At 46.2% G+C, this 14,639-nt stretch overlaps 1 long non-coding RNA gene across 1 annotated transcript; it reads right to left on the bottom strand.

Annotated features, from left to right (window-relative positions):
• Window positions 1–5,819: 5,819 nt before the first annotated feature.
• LOC144137704 (uncharacterized) lies at window positions 5,820–11,799 on the bottom strand. The gene is made up of 3 exons (XR_013315712.1): window positions 11,159–11,799; window positions 9,550–9,823; window positions 5,820–6,115 (listed from the first exon to the last, which is right to left on the bottom strand). It is a non-coding gene; the product is annotated as an uncharacterized LOC144137704 (long non-coding RNA).
• Window positions 11,800–14,639: the final 2,840 nt, after the last annotated feature.

Below are 14,639 nucleotides of genomic sequence, written 5' to 3'. Positions count from 1 at the left end.
GGATTATCTTTCGCGAGCGAAGCACGACTCAACCTCGCATGGGGTATGTGCAGTGTGCGTGGCTAAAAGCCATCTCGGCTTGTGCACCAGAGTTAAGTGACTTGCTGTTCGTCCCTGCAAACCGCGCGCGAGGTGAGTCCCGAATTTACGACGGGCAGGAGGAGGCAACCCATCGTCTCTCAATCGCTGTTCAGACTTTCAACGCATGTTGTGACGTTGTGTTCGTTCGAAACGCATCTCTGGATTGTTTTGAAGTTGAATAAAATGTGTGCGTCAAACCCGGGCATTCGGCTCGGGGCGTTCTCTGCGATTGCACGAAAGAAGTGCCACGGGGCTTCAAAGCTTTCTTTAGAGAACATACTCAGGTAAGAGAATATCCATGTCGTGTTATGGCCGTGTTGCATTCAATACAAATGGTTAAGCGTTTGTTTACACTTGTTTCGTTCGTCGTAAAATGACCAAGCACTCCGGCACTCCGCTGGCAGATCAGCCGGCGAGCCGACGCTGAGCAGACGACTAATCTTTTTGCCGGAAGTGCGTGAAAAATTCGCCCAATAGCAGGATGTCTAGCTCATGACGAACATCTTGGAATCGATGACGTAGACATGTGAAGATGGCGGCGTCCAAAAACATGAAGGGAAGGTTGAGAAAAAAGCGACAAACTTTGCAACAAAAGTGTGAGCTTTCCGTTTCACGTAAAAGAGTAATACTTGGCACAGATGACGTTGACGACCCAATCTAACGAAAGCGCTAGTTCATTTAGTGTGCCTAAACGCCTTTCAGGGCCCCTTTAACAACAATTCTGCCCATTCCAGGACTGTGAAAAGGAGTATCGCGAAAAACTGCATGCGCGCTGCTTTCAAAAAGTCCTGAAACCATCAAGTATTGTGTAGCCTTCAGCTCCCAGCACTATGCCTGCGCAATGCTTGCTTTCTCACACAATCGCTGGCTTCCATACCAGGAAGGCTTATTAAATATTTAAAATAAAGGAGCCAGGCAAGCTTGAATCAACCTGAACGCAAGAAGGTGCGGCCTGTGCTCACAACTAGTCCCACCACCTCAAGAAAGTGGCGGGAAGATTCGGCATCAAGGTGGTTTTTCGGCGCAAGGCAACCTTGCAGATATCTGCAAAATTATGAACAATTAATATAATTAAAAAGGCTGGCTGCAAAACAAAGAACGCTACACGCTTTCTGGGATGTAAAGTAAGTGTGGTATACAGGATTTCACTCTATTGTGGGGAATGTTAGGTCGAACAGCCCGGACGCTGCAATAATGAACGAATAAGAGGGAAAAAAAAGTTCCTGCGTTTTTGCAGCAGCCCCTTTCCATAGGGGCGATTTCCTGTGCAAGCCGGTTGAACTTCCCAAGCGTTGTAGTCCCACACAAGGGCCGAGCGCCAGGCCGGGGAGTCGCTTGTACCTGTTTTACCGGTAGGTGCCCGGCGCCACCAAGGCACACGAATGCACATGGTGCCTTCCACAGCCACGGTGGACGCTCAACTCGCGACTCGCGACGCCCCCGGCAATGGCGCAACGTGGCATGATGGCCGGGGGCGCCGTCAGAGGGACAAGGGTCAGGGGCCCCTCGCAATGGTAAAGGCAGCTTTCCAGACGCTTATTCCCCTTTCAAGGGTCCGTACTCGACCAGGGATGGCTGTACCCATTAAAGAAACCGGTGGGTGCCCGGTGGTACCAGGATTCGACCCCAGTACCTCCCGCATACGAAGCGAGTGCTGTACTTCTGAGCCATCGCTCCGAGTGCTGTACCTCTGAGCCATCGCTGAGCCATCACTCCGTGCTGCCATAGATTCATTGGCGTGTGTGCGTGTGAAAAGGGGGGGGGTGCTGGTGACAATTGGCAGATTACTGTTGGCGGTGCTCTTGTACGCCAGTCTTTCAAGCACAGTATGCCACGCATCTTTAATATGGAACAGCAAAGAGGAATCTTCTAGACGTTTTGTATTAACAAAGAAAACGACGGTTGCGTAAGCACAGCCTCTCTGACTTACCACACAAATGACTTAGCGCATCGACGCAGCCGATATGCGCCGTGACCGAGAAGACTGCAGTTCACGCTGTCCACAAATTTTTCGTAAAGGAGTGTAGTAGTCATTGAGTGGTTTTCTTATTTTCTCCAGTATCAATAGCGTAAGGATGCTACGGAGAAGATGATAGCAGTTTGTATTTTGAGAGGGATTTTAGACGTGCAAAGTTGGGTATAACATTATACCCCGCTCTATCGAACAAAGGCGGTGGTTGGACGCGAAGTTTTTTTTTATAGAATCAAATTGCGAACGGTCAAACTCAAAGCCGCTGCAATGACAAGTCCAAATTACGTGCGAGTTTTGGGGAAAGCTGAACGTCAATGTCAAAACCGTGTGCGAAAGAAAGTCCGAACTCACACAAAGGCCAAGGAATCCTTCACGAGAATGCTTTGTGTTGAACCATCGTCGTCGTGACACAGAGGGTGCATAATTTTTAATCATTCGTTTGGCATGTCAACGAGGCCGCTCGCTTTTTTGTGGTCCTAAAGATTTAAGACACTAGAATTCATTTGTATGTGATGTTAATTGTGTCGAGGCTGTTAATATTGTTCTGTTTTACTAAAGGTGAACTGCCACTATTTGTGCTGAGCACCAAGAGGAAGTAATCCTTATTCGCGCTTGACTTTGCATCCTTATTTTCTTCTTACAGTGCTGGCGTCGTTTCCCAACTTGTCCGCAAGAATATCTCAATGTATTTATGCGGGCTATTCGTGATGAATCTCGGAAGAATGATAGTCAAATAATGTATTTTGCTTGTTCTGGTACGCAGAAGATACTACAATTATTAGCTACTAACAACTGCCTTAATTCCCTGACAGAAAAACTTGCCTCCGACATTACCAACATTTTGCCTTGGTGTCGCCAATACTGTTTGGACATCAACGCATCTAAAGCAATGTTCATGATTTTCCGTTCCAGTCAGCGGCACCTTACACATGAACCAGTAGTGCCGTAATTATCCGGTTCTAACGCGCCCGCGATTCTAACGCGCACAAAATTTTCCTGGCAAAAAAAAAAACACGAAAGAACTTGCACCTCCGATTGTAACCCGCACGGAACTTTATGAGCAAGAAAAAGGAATGCGAGAGAAACGGGCGATTTATTTCCCGAAGTAATCTCACTCATCTCACTCCTCGTCGCTCTCCGCTGACCACAACATCTCATACTCGGTGCCGTCAAGCCCGTTCGCTATGCCACACTTCTGAACGAACGTTCAACCGTGGTCGATGGGATCATGGCCCACGCCTCGCAAGCCCATCCCGCGAGCTTCTCCAGAGGCGCACGTTTCAGCCGACCGCTTGTTTTGAACGCGAGAGAGCCGCTGCTGCCATTGCTGTTATCAAGCGCGCGAGTGGAACGATTTGATGATTTGTGTGAACGCCGATAGAAAAGCCCAGGCGCCTATGCTTCACGCGTCCGAAAAATTGTTGCTAAAAACTTTGGCGCCGTCTTGAGATGGCGATGGCGATGGGTGGGACGAAATTTCCGCTGTTGCGGCAATTTCGGTTTCGGATCCGATTCTAACGCGCATGCGATTTTTCGACCTATTTTTCCGGAAAAAAAGTGCGCGTTAGAATCGGGTAAGTACGGTAAGTATTGCCACTCATACCATTCAAGTAGTCAGCCAATGCATGTTTCTTGGAATTGTAACTGATAGTAATATAAAATATACTCAGCACTCTTCATATGTTGATGGCATCAGAATATTGCTCAAAGCGCGCAATTCTTTCAGTGTATTCAGCTTACTTTCTGTTTATTATGCTTTTATTCATAGCCATTTTACGTACTCTTTATCTTCATGGGTTATCACGTCCCTTCTCATTTGGTGTCATTACAATATATCCAATATCAGGCCATTCCCATATTAGTATTTAGTCCATTTCGTACCCATGCTTCTTCACTCTTTCGGTAGTTGAGTATATTATCTATCAATGAAATATTCAAATATAACCTCGAATCTTGTTGTTTAAGTCATTATATAACATGGCGCCATTGACAGTTTTCGCTCGGTCAAGTCTTGTTAACTTAAATTCACTAGGTTTGCCTCTAATCTTAATTCGCTCTTCCTATCGCACACTTTAATTATGGAAAACAGACTGCCCACTTTGCCGCTCTCATATGTTTGAATTCCCTGCCAACTTACGCTAAACTCTCTTCGTCGTTGCCTCTAAAACAGGTCTTATTGAATTTGTTCGACACTCATAACCACATCCGAACATTTTATTGTCAATATGCAACTGCCCGTCTTCTGTTACCATTGGCTATGTGTTAAGTTTGTTGATTTATTTGCTATACCACGAATATTTTATGTACCATTCTTTTTGCGCTTACTTACAGGAGGTCCACTTTACGCTCTGGGCTCTGGGACCTCCTACTGTGCTGCCACTTATGTATGCATTATCAATGAACGAATAAACATTTTTTTCTGATTCTGATTCGGCCTCTGTGGCTGTTTCAGTTCTACAAGTGCATTTTCTAGCTTAAGGTTTTAATGGCCAATTCGCGGGGTTATTTTCTGCCACCCGGTGTAATGCCTTTATTTTAAGCTTCGGATGGATGACTTTTCGAGTTATCTATGAATTTCCCAGTTTTGGTTTTTGTGTTTGACATACATGAAGTTATAAACTTATTTGTGCATTGATGCCATATTATAATGCCTGTGCTAAGGGCCACCAAGCCTGAGACAGCACTATAGATACTTGAGCGGGCGGTATTAATTTCAATTGAACCATGACTGTCGGCAGAATTTTGTCTTGAGGGAGGAATACCTCTTGGGCCACGGTAGGATCGGGGGGTTAAGGGGGAGGTAAATTGTATAGGCGAATTTTCACGGCGTCCCGATGCTATGTAGAAACAGGAACAAAGCTCTCTTTTCTGTTTTCAATTAACGGTCACAAACTTCAGCGATGATTAACGCTCATACATCACAAGAAGAAGCTGTTCTGTTGTATAAAGGTAACATTTTATTAAACAGAACGATAGAAGGTGCAGGGCTTGAAAACTTGTCTTGCGCCGATAAAGATCAATTTAAAGTTAAGCTAGGTTTCTTAGCAAGGTTATGAAAAATTACTATATGCTGCGGATCCATTCTTAGAGTCACTCATGCGTAAGAGAACCATGTGCTGTACGCATCGCAAAGTAATCGTCTGTGTGCATGCTTTTCGCCGATCCATTTTATTTCTTTTGCAATGCAGTGAAAGCCTACTCCCTTCACACATTTCTTTCTCAGGCATTTTTTTCTAGAGGTGCGTGCTCCCAAGACTTCCTCGTGGGCCCCTCGCTCTGACTCACATTTTTTTGCGCAAAATGTCCACCGTCTACACTTTACAAGCACATAGTTTTCTGTAAATGATCCGCACGGACAGAAGAAAGCTTGAACAACTCCGCTCTTGAAAATAAGAAATTGGTAAATAATCAGGTACGATTGCTTCTTTGCCCTAAAAATGGGTGCACCTAATTGTCTTGAATGGCAAAGTGCAGCCGTGCAACAGGGCCTGCTTGGGAAGATACGAAGGCAAAGCGATGTGAAAAACCGATGCAGGCTTCTGAGTTCCCCAAGAGAAATCCCAACAGACATTCAGGCTGTTGGACCGACAGCCAATCCGGAAATTCGGCATATCGGTCTGTCGGTCTGATGGCACCCTGTTGGCCTGATGGCAGTCTGTCGGTCTGATGGCAGTCTGTCGGTCTGATGGCAGTCTGTCGGTCTGATGGCAGTCTGTCGGTCTGATGGCAGTCTGTCGGTCTGATGGCAGTCTGTCGGTCTGAATGCAGTCTGTCGGTCTGAATGCCGTCTGTCGGTCTGAATGCAGTCTGTTGGTGAAGCTATAGGTCCGATGACGAGATTGACTTAGGACACATGCTGTGAGGTGTGGAACTGGTTTACAAGTTTGGCAAGTATGTAGGCCTTTTAGCAAAATAAAAATAGAGAAGTTCATTTTGTGCTGCTCACTCATTTATTTGCGCTGCATGTCGCCGTGCTTTTGCGAAAGGTGCTTTCGCACCACCTTTAGCCTGGCTTCAGTGGGCTCCGCAGACGCAGCCTGGCCACATAGATCTGAAAAAGAGCTGTAGATAGAGAGAATTAAGGGTTCAATGACCTTGTGAACAAAAGACCATGTGGTAAAAGGGTAACAAATATTGCCAAACAGGTTGCCACTAAAAAGCAACACTTTGGGGAATAAACTAATACCCTGTAGCATTTTTTCTTGCAAGCTAACCCATGCTGGGCCTGCAGCAAACCATTATTCATGAATGGCATTCAGGCACAATAGAGAGTTTTAGCAGTCCGTCGTTCCGTTGGTTACGTTGTTACAGGGTTGCCGGAACCGGTCTGCGCCTGCGCGCGCGGAAGGGCGAGGAGGCACGGACATGGCAAAGGCAGGCGTGCGGAACTTGATTGATTGATTGATTGTAGGGTTTAACACGACGACGCAACGCAGGCGATGAGGCGCGCCGTAGGCGATGAGGCTCCGGATTAATTTTGACCACCTGGGGATCTTTAACGTGCGCCGAAATCTCGTACACACGGGGGCGTTTTTGCTTTTCGCCTCCATCAGAAAAGCGGCCGCCGCGGCCGGCGTGCGGAACGAATCCCCCCACTGTGAAGAATGCCTAAGTGCCCAGACGGGTCCCGGTAAACACGCTAGCTACGTACGTGACGGAACAGACGGACTGCTAAAACTCTCACATGTGAGACCATTTATTGTGCCAGAAGTTTCATATTAGGGGATGCTTGCTTTTGCTAAATTATGAGTTAGCTATGAGTTCTGATGCCAGCTATCACATGCAATACTTTTCAGGGATGTGACCTCTGGTGTCAGGGCTGGTTTGGGCTTTGTTTTTGCATGGCCCTTGTTCACTACGTTCCGGTGCTACATTAATCTTCTGTGCAGATTGCCTGTTTCGCCAATGTACACTGATTTGCATTCGGCGCACGGAATCTAATAAACAACACCTGGAAGCTTGAAGCGTGAGAGGGGGTCTTTCACGCTGACCATGTCAGAACGTAGCTTGCTAGTGGGCACGTGCTTGATGTGCACACTGTGTTTCTTGAAAATGCGTGCAAAAGCTTGATTGATGTGTAGGACGAGAATTGCAGCACGTTTTGACACAGGCCTTGTGGACGCTTCTGCCTGCTAATGTCAATGCGGATTCCTGCTAGTCGCCCTCTTAGCTTCTTTTTGAATACAATGCTTTAGGCAGCCACAAGGACTGCATCCAAACGTGCAGTAATTACCTACGTCCCACACATCAGTGAAACTCCCGCACGCATTTTCAAGAAACGCAGTGCATACATCGTGCATGTGCCCACTAGCAAGCTGCGTTCTGACATTGTCAGCGTGAAGGACCCCCTCTCACGTTCCAAGCTTCCGGGTGTTGTTTATTAGATTCCATGCACTGAATGCAAATCAGTGTACATTGGCGAAACAGGCAATCTGCACAGAAGAGTAACGCAGCACTGAAACGAAGTGAACAAGGGCAATGCAAAAACAAGTGCACTGGCAGAGCACCGTGAGAGGACGGGACACGTGGTCGACTGGAACAAGGCGAAATTACTGACAACTGAGTGCAATCTATCTTCTCGATTACTGGTAGAGTCCCTCATCGTTCAGACGACGCCCAACATTATCAATATAATGGATGGCAATCCGCACCATATCTATGCAAACTCATTGCACTGCGTAATGCAAAATATATAGCTTCGTTTTCCACGACACATGCTCACCGTGAACAAGCACCAAACCGTTAAATGGGTTTTTTGACTTGGTCAGTGACCTACGTTTCATCATTGCAATAATGCTTTTACCTGCCTACACGGCATTTTGTCAAACACTGGACTACACTACATGAGCCATTGCCGTTCTTAACCTGCACCAGAGTATATAACCTTTTACTACTGCTATGAGATAGACCCATAAACGCACTTCAATATGGCCTTTATATTTAGCTCTTGGAAACATGCAAAATTTCACCTTTATGTTGCACCTGCTACAGCAGCAGGTAATATTCCAAAAACATGAAGAAAGAAAAAAACGGTGGTTTAACACGCCAAAGCTACACTCGGGATATGGGGAGCACTGTAGGGGAAGGCTTCGCATTAATTTTGACCACCTGGGTATTTTTGTGCGGACCGAAATCTCAAAACACGGGCGTCTTAACGTGTTGCCTCCATCTGAAAAGCGGCCACACCAAGCGGTATCTAACCAACATTCACCTTCACAGGACACCACCCTAGCCACTGCAGTCAGTTAAACATATGAAATAAAGCGAGCTTTGGAGTGCAAATGAAAATATTAATCACACGTCTTATTTTCCCAATTGATCTACCTTTTGAAATCCACCATGCAACCCCCCTCCCCTACCGGCCTACCAAAACACCTTTGTCTCAAGAGGTAATCAGGCTGTTGTTAATGAAGTGAGTATTTACAATTAGAGACTTGCAATCGTTAAAGTCATGCACTTTGTTTTAGAGATAAGCGACATTAGCCATTTGCAGCACCAGGAGTTAAAATTGTGTTAAGATCAGATTGAAGGCATTGACGGTAGTAGTTGAAAGAAATTGTGTGATAAATTACAACATCATCTGCAAATAGACCTACATGGGAGGATATGCAACATGGAAGATAGACAGGACCAAGCAACCTGCCTGGGCGGACAACAAAGTGGCACGACCAAAAGTATACAGTTACAGTTATTAGGAGAAGTAAACTGCATTAGAGAAGAATGAAAATCTTTCGCTCAAGTGAGGACATTAGGGTGAAGTTTGAAAAGTAGTCTGTGGTGTGCAATGCGATTGAATGCTTTACAAAAATCAAGAAAAACTACCGCAGTTTGTAAGCCTGCGTCAATGGATCAATGTCGATCGTGAACAAATCCTGAAAGTTGTGTTTCTCAAGTAACCCTTGTGAAAATCGTGGTGATATTCGAATGTGATATTGTGATTTTATAAATAATTAGCCACCTGAGAGTGGATGAAACGCTCCCCGACCTTGCATATGGTGCTTGTTAGGGAAATTTAATGGTGAAGTACAGTCTCCTGATTTAAAGATTGGTGCTACCTCCACTATCTTCCAATTATTGAGAATAGTGCCTGTCATGAAAGACTGCGAAAAAAGCGCTGTCGGAATTCTACAGACTGCGGGATGTACTTTTCGGTATAGTATGATTAATAGCAGTATGATCTGAAGTAGATAAAATTGTTAGCTTACTTAAAATGGAAAGTAGTTTCACACGAGTTTTTGTTGCAAGTTCAAAACCATATCGAAAGATCCTAAATGTTTGCTTGGCTTGATTACATACGAATACTTGCTTCAAAGTCAGTCCAATTTCTCTTTTTGCCCTTTAGTCATCGGCCCCAGATTCTCTTCAATATCTCTGCTAAGCAATGACACACTCCAAACGCACAACACTGCTTCATGAAAATGTTTCATATAATCAGAGGCCACAGCTCTGCTAACAGGTATACATCATGGCAGGTTCCACAACATGCAATAACTAACCTGAAAGTACATAATCGGTGGGTGCACCGGTATGGCAGCAGTGCCTGGACCGATGTGTCGAGCAAATGCACTGGCTTCTGAACGGGTGGTCCAAGCGGCCAGATGATGGATGAAGGAATGACCATTCCTGGCAGCAAAGCGTACAGAGCACCAACGAAAGGCCAGGCAGTACTTGGGTACAGCAGGTGCAGTGTCGGTTGGCCAAGGGAGGCCCTGGCAAAGGTTTTGAAACTGGATTGGAAGGCAGCCCACCCAGGACAGCCAGCAGCAGCACCTGCAGGTGCTTAATCTGAGTGTGCTGACACTTGTTGAAATACAAGAAGAGCACACACAAAGCACGAATGCTTACATCAAGTAGATTTTTAATCGCTTAAAGACAGTAACCTCCAAGGCACTAATAAGAACAATCCCGGAACACCCCAAGTGAAATTTAGGTCACAGTAACAATGTATTTAATAGACCCGCAGGTACTGTGAGTGGGGTATGCATGATATATGCAAAGCTCACTGCTGAGCTAATTTGCATGGAACGCATGCTAGCAGCTAATCTGCATCCCTTGCTTTCAATAGGTTCTGGTGAGTGATAGTTGAGGCTCCTCCATTTCAATGTCTGACTTGTATCTGCACGTTCAATTCTCAAATATAAATCGAGTTGAGTGAGTGCCTACAGCTTTCTTGTTAGTCTCTGTATGGCCTGCGGTTTTGCGAAAATGAGAACTTGCGAATTCGCTCAATTTTCTGCACTAATTTAAACATTAAATATGCCTCTGATATCAAGCCCCAGACTTCCCGAGAGCTACTCTGACGGAATCGGCAGGCGCCTCGTAGGCGTTGTGAAATCTCCCCAACTACCCCGAGACTATGCTAGCTCCCTGCGAGGCCACATGCGCGCATTTCACCTTCAATTTGCACGTATGTGAATTCTATATCTCTATGAACTCTCAGACGGGCGTCGTCATATCGTGCCAGACTCGTGAAGCTCGGCAACTTCAGGCGTCGTGAAATCGCCGCACTCGCTCGCTGGCGCGCGGCCCGAACACTCACCGTTTCCTGCCCTTGCATACTATTTTCTCTCACTTCCACTTTGTAAATTCTCATCTGTTTAACTACACCTCCTGCGTCCTCATCTCTTGCCTGCTTTTCTTCCAGCACAACTCCGCCAGCACCCGGTCAACGCGTACGCTGTCGGGGTGCGTTGGCGAGCGATTTCACGACGCTGTGGCCGAGCGTCACGAGAACAGCACGCATATCGCGGCCCGAAGACCGCAAGGTCGCAACGGCGGCAGCCGGTCTCGCGAGCGCAATAGCTGCGAAGCGCAGTGCACGGAATTCGGGTAGGGGGGGAGACTTCACACCACCTACGAGACGTCAGCCAAAGAATCAAGTGTACGCTTTCTTTTTTTTTTTTAGCAGCCGTGTACTACAGCGCGAGCACCGTAGCCAAGGTCTAGCTTCAGCGTAAATTGATGCTGACTTCTGCGGAAACGGTGGACTGGGCGCGAAGCAAGTATGCTAAATCACCTAGGCTCTCAGAGTAAATGAGATGGGGGTCTAGTGAACCACTGAACTCGTTCCAACCAAATACAGAATAATAAAAAATGCGTACTTACCCTAGCAAAAACGATGTTTCCAACGTACAATTCTCCTTCACTGTCGTCTTCATCTCGCGGACACGAACAGGCAGCAGGCTTTGTTCGAACGCAATGTCATCCACTTTTGACGCGCACTATTTTATGCGGCGATGATCGTTCTTCCCGGGTCTCCATGTTCGACACACGCGTAGGTTGGAAGCGTAGACATCACCCATAAAGCTTTTATAACTACGATTTAAGCTTGAAATAGATAAAACTGAACCAGCAACCACCCGGTACAACACGCCATGAACAAACACACAAAAAGTGAGAGATAGTTGCCAGACTTCAATAGCAGCACCTTTATGTTTGACAGAAATTGTGTTAGTGCTGTAATATTGGTAACTATCTTTCTGATTTCAAAGTCTGAAAGGTGTTTATAACTTGAATTTGAGGTTTTTAAACGCAAAAGTGAATACACATATAGTAACTGACATATATACTGATATTGTAAAGAAGTTTCGACGTTTGTTTTGGTTTTGTTTTCACGGCGGGCTTCTCAAGGGAGAAGGGGCGAGACAACAAGCTACTTTGGGTTTAGGAAGAGGGTGGTAAATGTCGGCGTGATGGAAAGCAAGCAACAGGCGCTTACCCTGGTCTTAAAAAAAAGAGCTAATAAAATCCTCGCCGGAAAAAAAAAACAAAAAAAAAACAGCGAGGTTCGACGAGGAATCGAACCATGGACCTTCAAAACAGTAAGCGGACGCGCTACCACTGAGCTATCGTGACGAGCGCTTGGGGCTCGCCTAAGACAACTGTTTACTTACGTAAGTTGTCAACGAATCTTGTCGTTTGTGTCTAGTTTATGCTGCATTTTTGAAATTCTGGCTGTCCTAACGCTTATTTCTCACGCACCGATCTTGCAGACGAGGCCACATTGCTAGCGCTGCAAGCGATTGAGCCAAAGCTCCCTTATTAGCCTCAAGAAAAGCTATCGCAGGTCAACCCGACCTTTTCTGCGCAAGCCACGGTAGCCACGAATGAAATGGAATGTGCCGCTAGAATTCTGGCGTTGATAACGCTTGTTTGTCCGGCACCGTCTTGCAGACAAGCAACGTCGCGCTAATACTACAAGCGATGTCACTCCGGGCATGCCAGGCGCATCAAACCCGTCGTGTAAAACGACTGCTAACAGTGCGAAAAACTCTGAATTTGTAACAAGTGGGGATAATGCAAGGCAATATTAGATAGCGACCGAATCATGCAGTGGCGGCGACATAATAGGTACAGCAAACAGGTACCGTGGACGGCAGCGACGAGCGAAAAAGATTTTACAGGGGCCGCCCCGGGCGGCCTGCGCAAAAAAGGACGATAGAACCCCTGCATACACGCCCTCGAAGAAAGCTGTACAGCCGATTCAGTTTGTTCTTGACGAAGGGCAACCGAGGCTGCAAACAAACTATTGTGCTTGCCGTGGTATGAGCCAAAGCATATCTTGACATCGTTATGTTATCGTCCGTCTGACTGGTATACTTATTGAAGGGAAAAATCAGAACACAAACGTTGACGTTTAGCGTCTATGCCAGACAGACGCTGCTGTTTAGGCCCTAAAAACACCTTCAGGACGTCTGTCGGTTCTGTCTGATGGCGCGCTGGCGCCGCTGATTACCAACAAGGCGTCTGTTGGCGTTCACTGATCGTGTTGGCGAGCCGGTAAACGCCATCACGCTTGAACTCTCTGTCGGAAGACTACGCTGTTGGGACGATAGAGTGCCGACAGAGCTTCTTATTGGCCCCACAAACGCCATCAAGGTTAAGCTCCCTGTTGGAAGACTAGGCTATTGGAACGATAGAGTGCCGACAGAATTTCTTATTGGCCCCACAGGCGTGCTGTCAGCCCAACAGGAAAGTCTTGTTGGACTTTTTGTCCGGGTTGCGGTTAGGGTAGTAGAAAATATCCGGTTTCGGGATCATATGTCCCTCGAAAATTTTCATCTCCATTATCAAACAAAGCACAACATTAAAATCAGCATCGGGTGATCCGTTACTTAAGTGTCTGATCGAAATTTTTTGTGTGGCCATGCTAGTCTATTGCAGCTACACAAGGCTCGCAGACACAAGCTCGTTTTGATGCGCGGAGCGTGGAAGGTAGCTTAATCGAACTTTTCTCTATTCTGGTTCTGTTCGCCGTATGAGTTACATATTGTGGCCACGACTGAATTCTTCACACAGTTCATCACAAACAGAGCTCATCACAGCAGTTAGCGTACGCTACGCTCTTGGTGGCGGGTACCAGGATCCGACGGATCTTGCAGCACCAACGACTCGAAGTTGGTATGGCTGATTTTACCTGTCACTTTCAAAGTAATATGACATCTATCCTTTGCCTTTCTGACGGAAGCCCTAAGTGTAGCTTCGGGAGACTGACCGAACTCGCCAACAGCATTGCCATAACGTCAAATTCTCCACGACATAGTAAAAAGACCGTTGAAATTTTGGCTAATGGTGGCAAGGAAGTGGCATGGTTGCACCATATGTGTTTGAAAATGGTAGTAAAAGCGTGTTATTTCTCTGAACCAGGCTTTGCTTTAGCTGATTTGAAGATTTTGTATCTGCATACGGCAAGATTGACTCGCATTGCTGGACTTCATGCGTGCTCTAATGTGCTCACGAAGTATTATTCGTTTTCAATACAAACTCAAATGTGCCGCGTTGTATTTGAAAAAAATCACATTGAATAAAATCCTTCGAAATTCTTTATGCAGGACGTTACACTGGCGTTTGCCTTGTAACCAATTCCTCACTAACTTGTTTGGTATGCATGTTGATTGTAATATAAGCACTCAAATGTTGGTTGCTCTAATATTACCTTAAGAGAATTGTTACACAACGGGACGCGGACGCGAATCCATAGCTGCGCTGAACCGAGTTTATTCGCTTCTTTTCCTCTAGCATCCGATGGTGTTAGTACGCGGTAAACCAACTTTGTCCTCTTCCTCTTTATTAAATCCGCCACATACTCCCGCCCCCAACGCTGACGCTATTGGGGGGGGAAAGTGCAGAACCGGTAAGTCTAGGTTTTGTGTAGATTAGTCGGATTATCTTCCTCTGAAGACGAAAGATGGCAGATGCCTCCTGCTTTATCCTCCATCGATGCTTCGAGCAACGATGTCTTCTTCTCGCTAATGTTTTGGGACGCGGGTTGGCTGGAACTGGACTGTCCTTTGAATGAGGCAATAAAGTTAGTCCTCGAGTGAGCATGGATAAATCGTATTCGGAATGCAGCCGCAATCTTCTGGTTCGTGGTCACTTTTCTGTTCCTATTCGCTTTCGATGTTCCTGTCTTCGTAGTAGCAGAGTTTTTCCAACTTCCGTCTGCATCTCTGCCATAGATCTGGCTTTTCTTTGTTCTAGTTGTCGAACGAATACTTCACATTCCCGTACTTGAATCGGCATGTTTCGAGATTCGCTGCCAAGCCACTCGTTTCGCAACGGTGGAGCACGAGGGAATGTCTTGTTG

This window comes from Haemaphysalis longicornis, unplaced genomic scaffold (assembly GCF_048455015.1).
Source record: "Haemaphysalis longicornis isolate Haplotype H1 unplaced genomic scaffold, Haemaphysalis longicornis Haplotype H1 scaffold_47, whole genome shotgun sequence".
Lineage (NCBI taxonomy): Eukaryota > Metazoa > Arthropoda > Arachnida > Ixodida > Ixodidae > Haemaphysalis > Haemaphysalis longicornis.
Note: the sequence above shows the minus strand (reverse complement) of the source record. Positions and strands in the feature narration are given on the sequence as shown.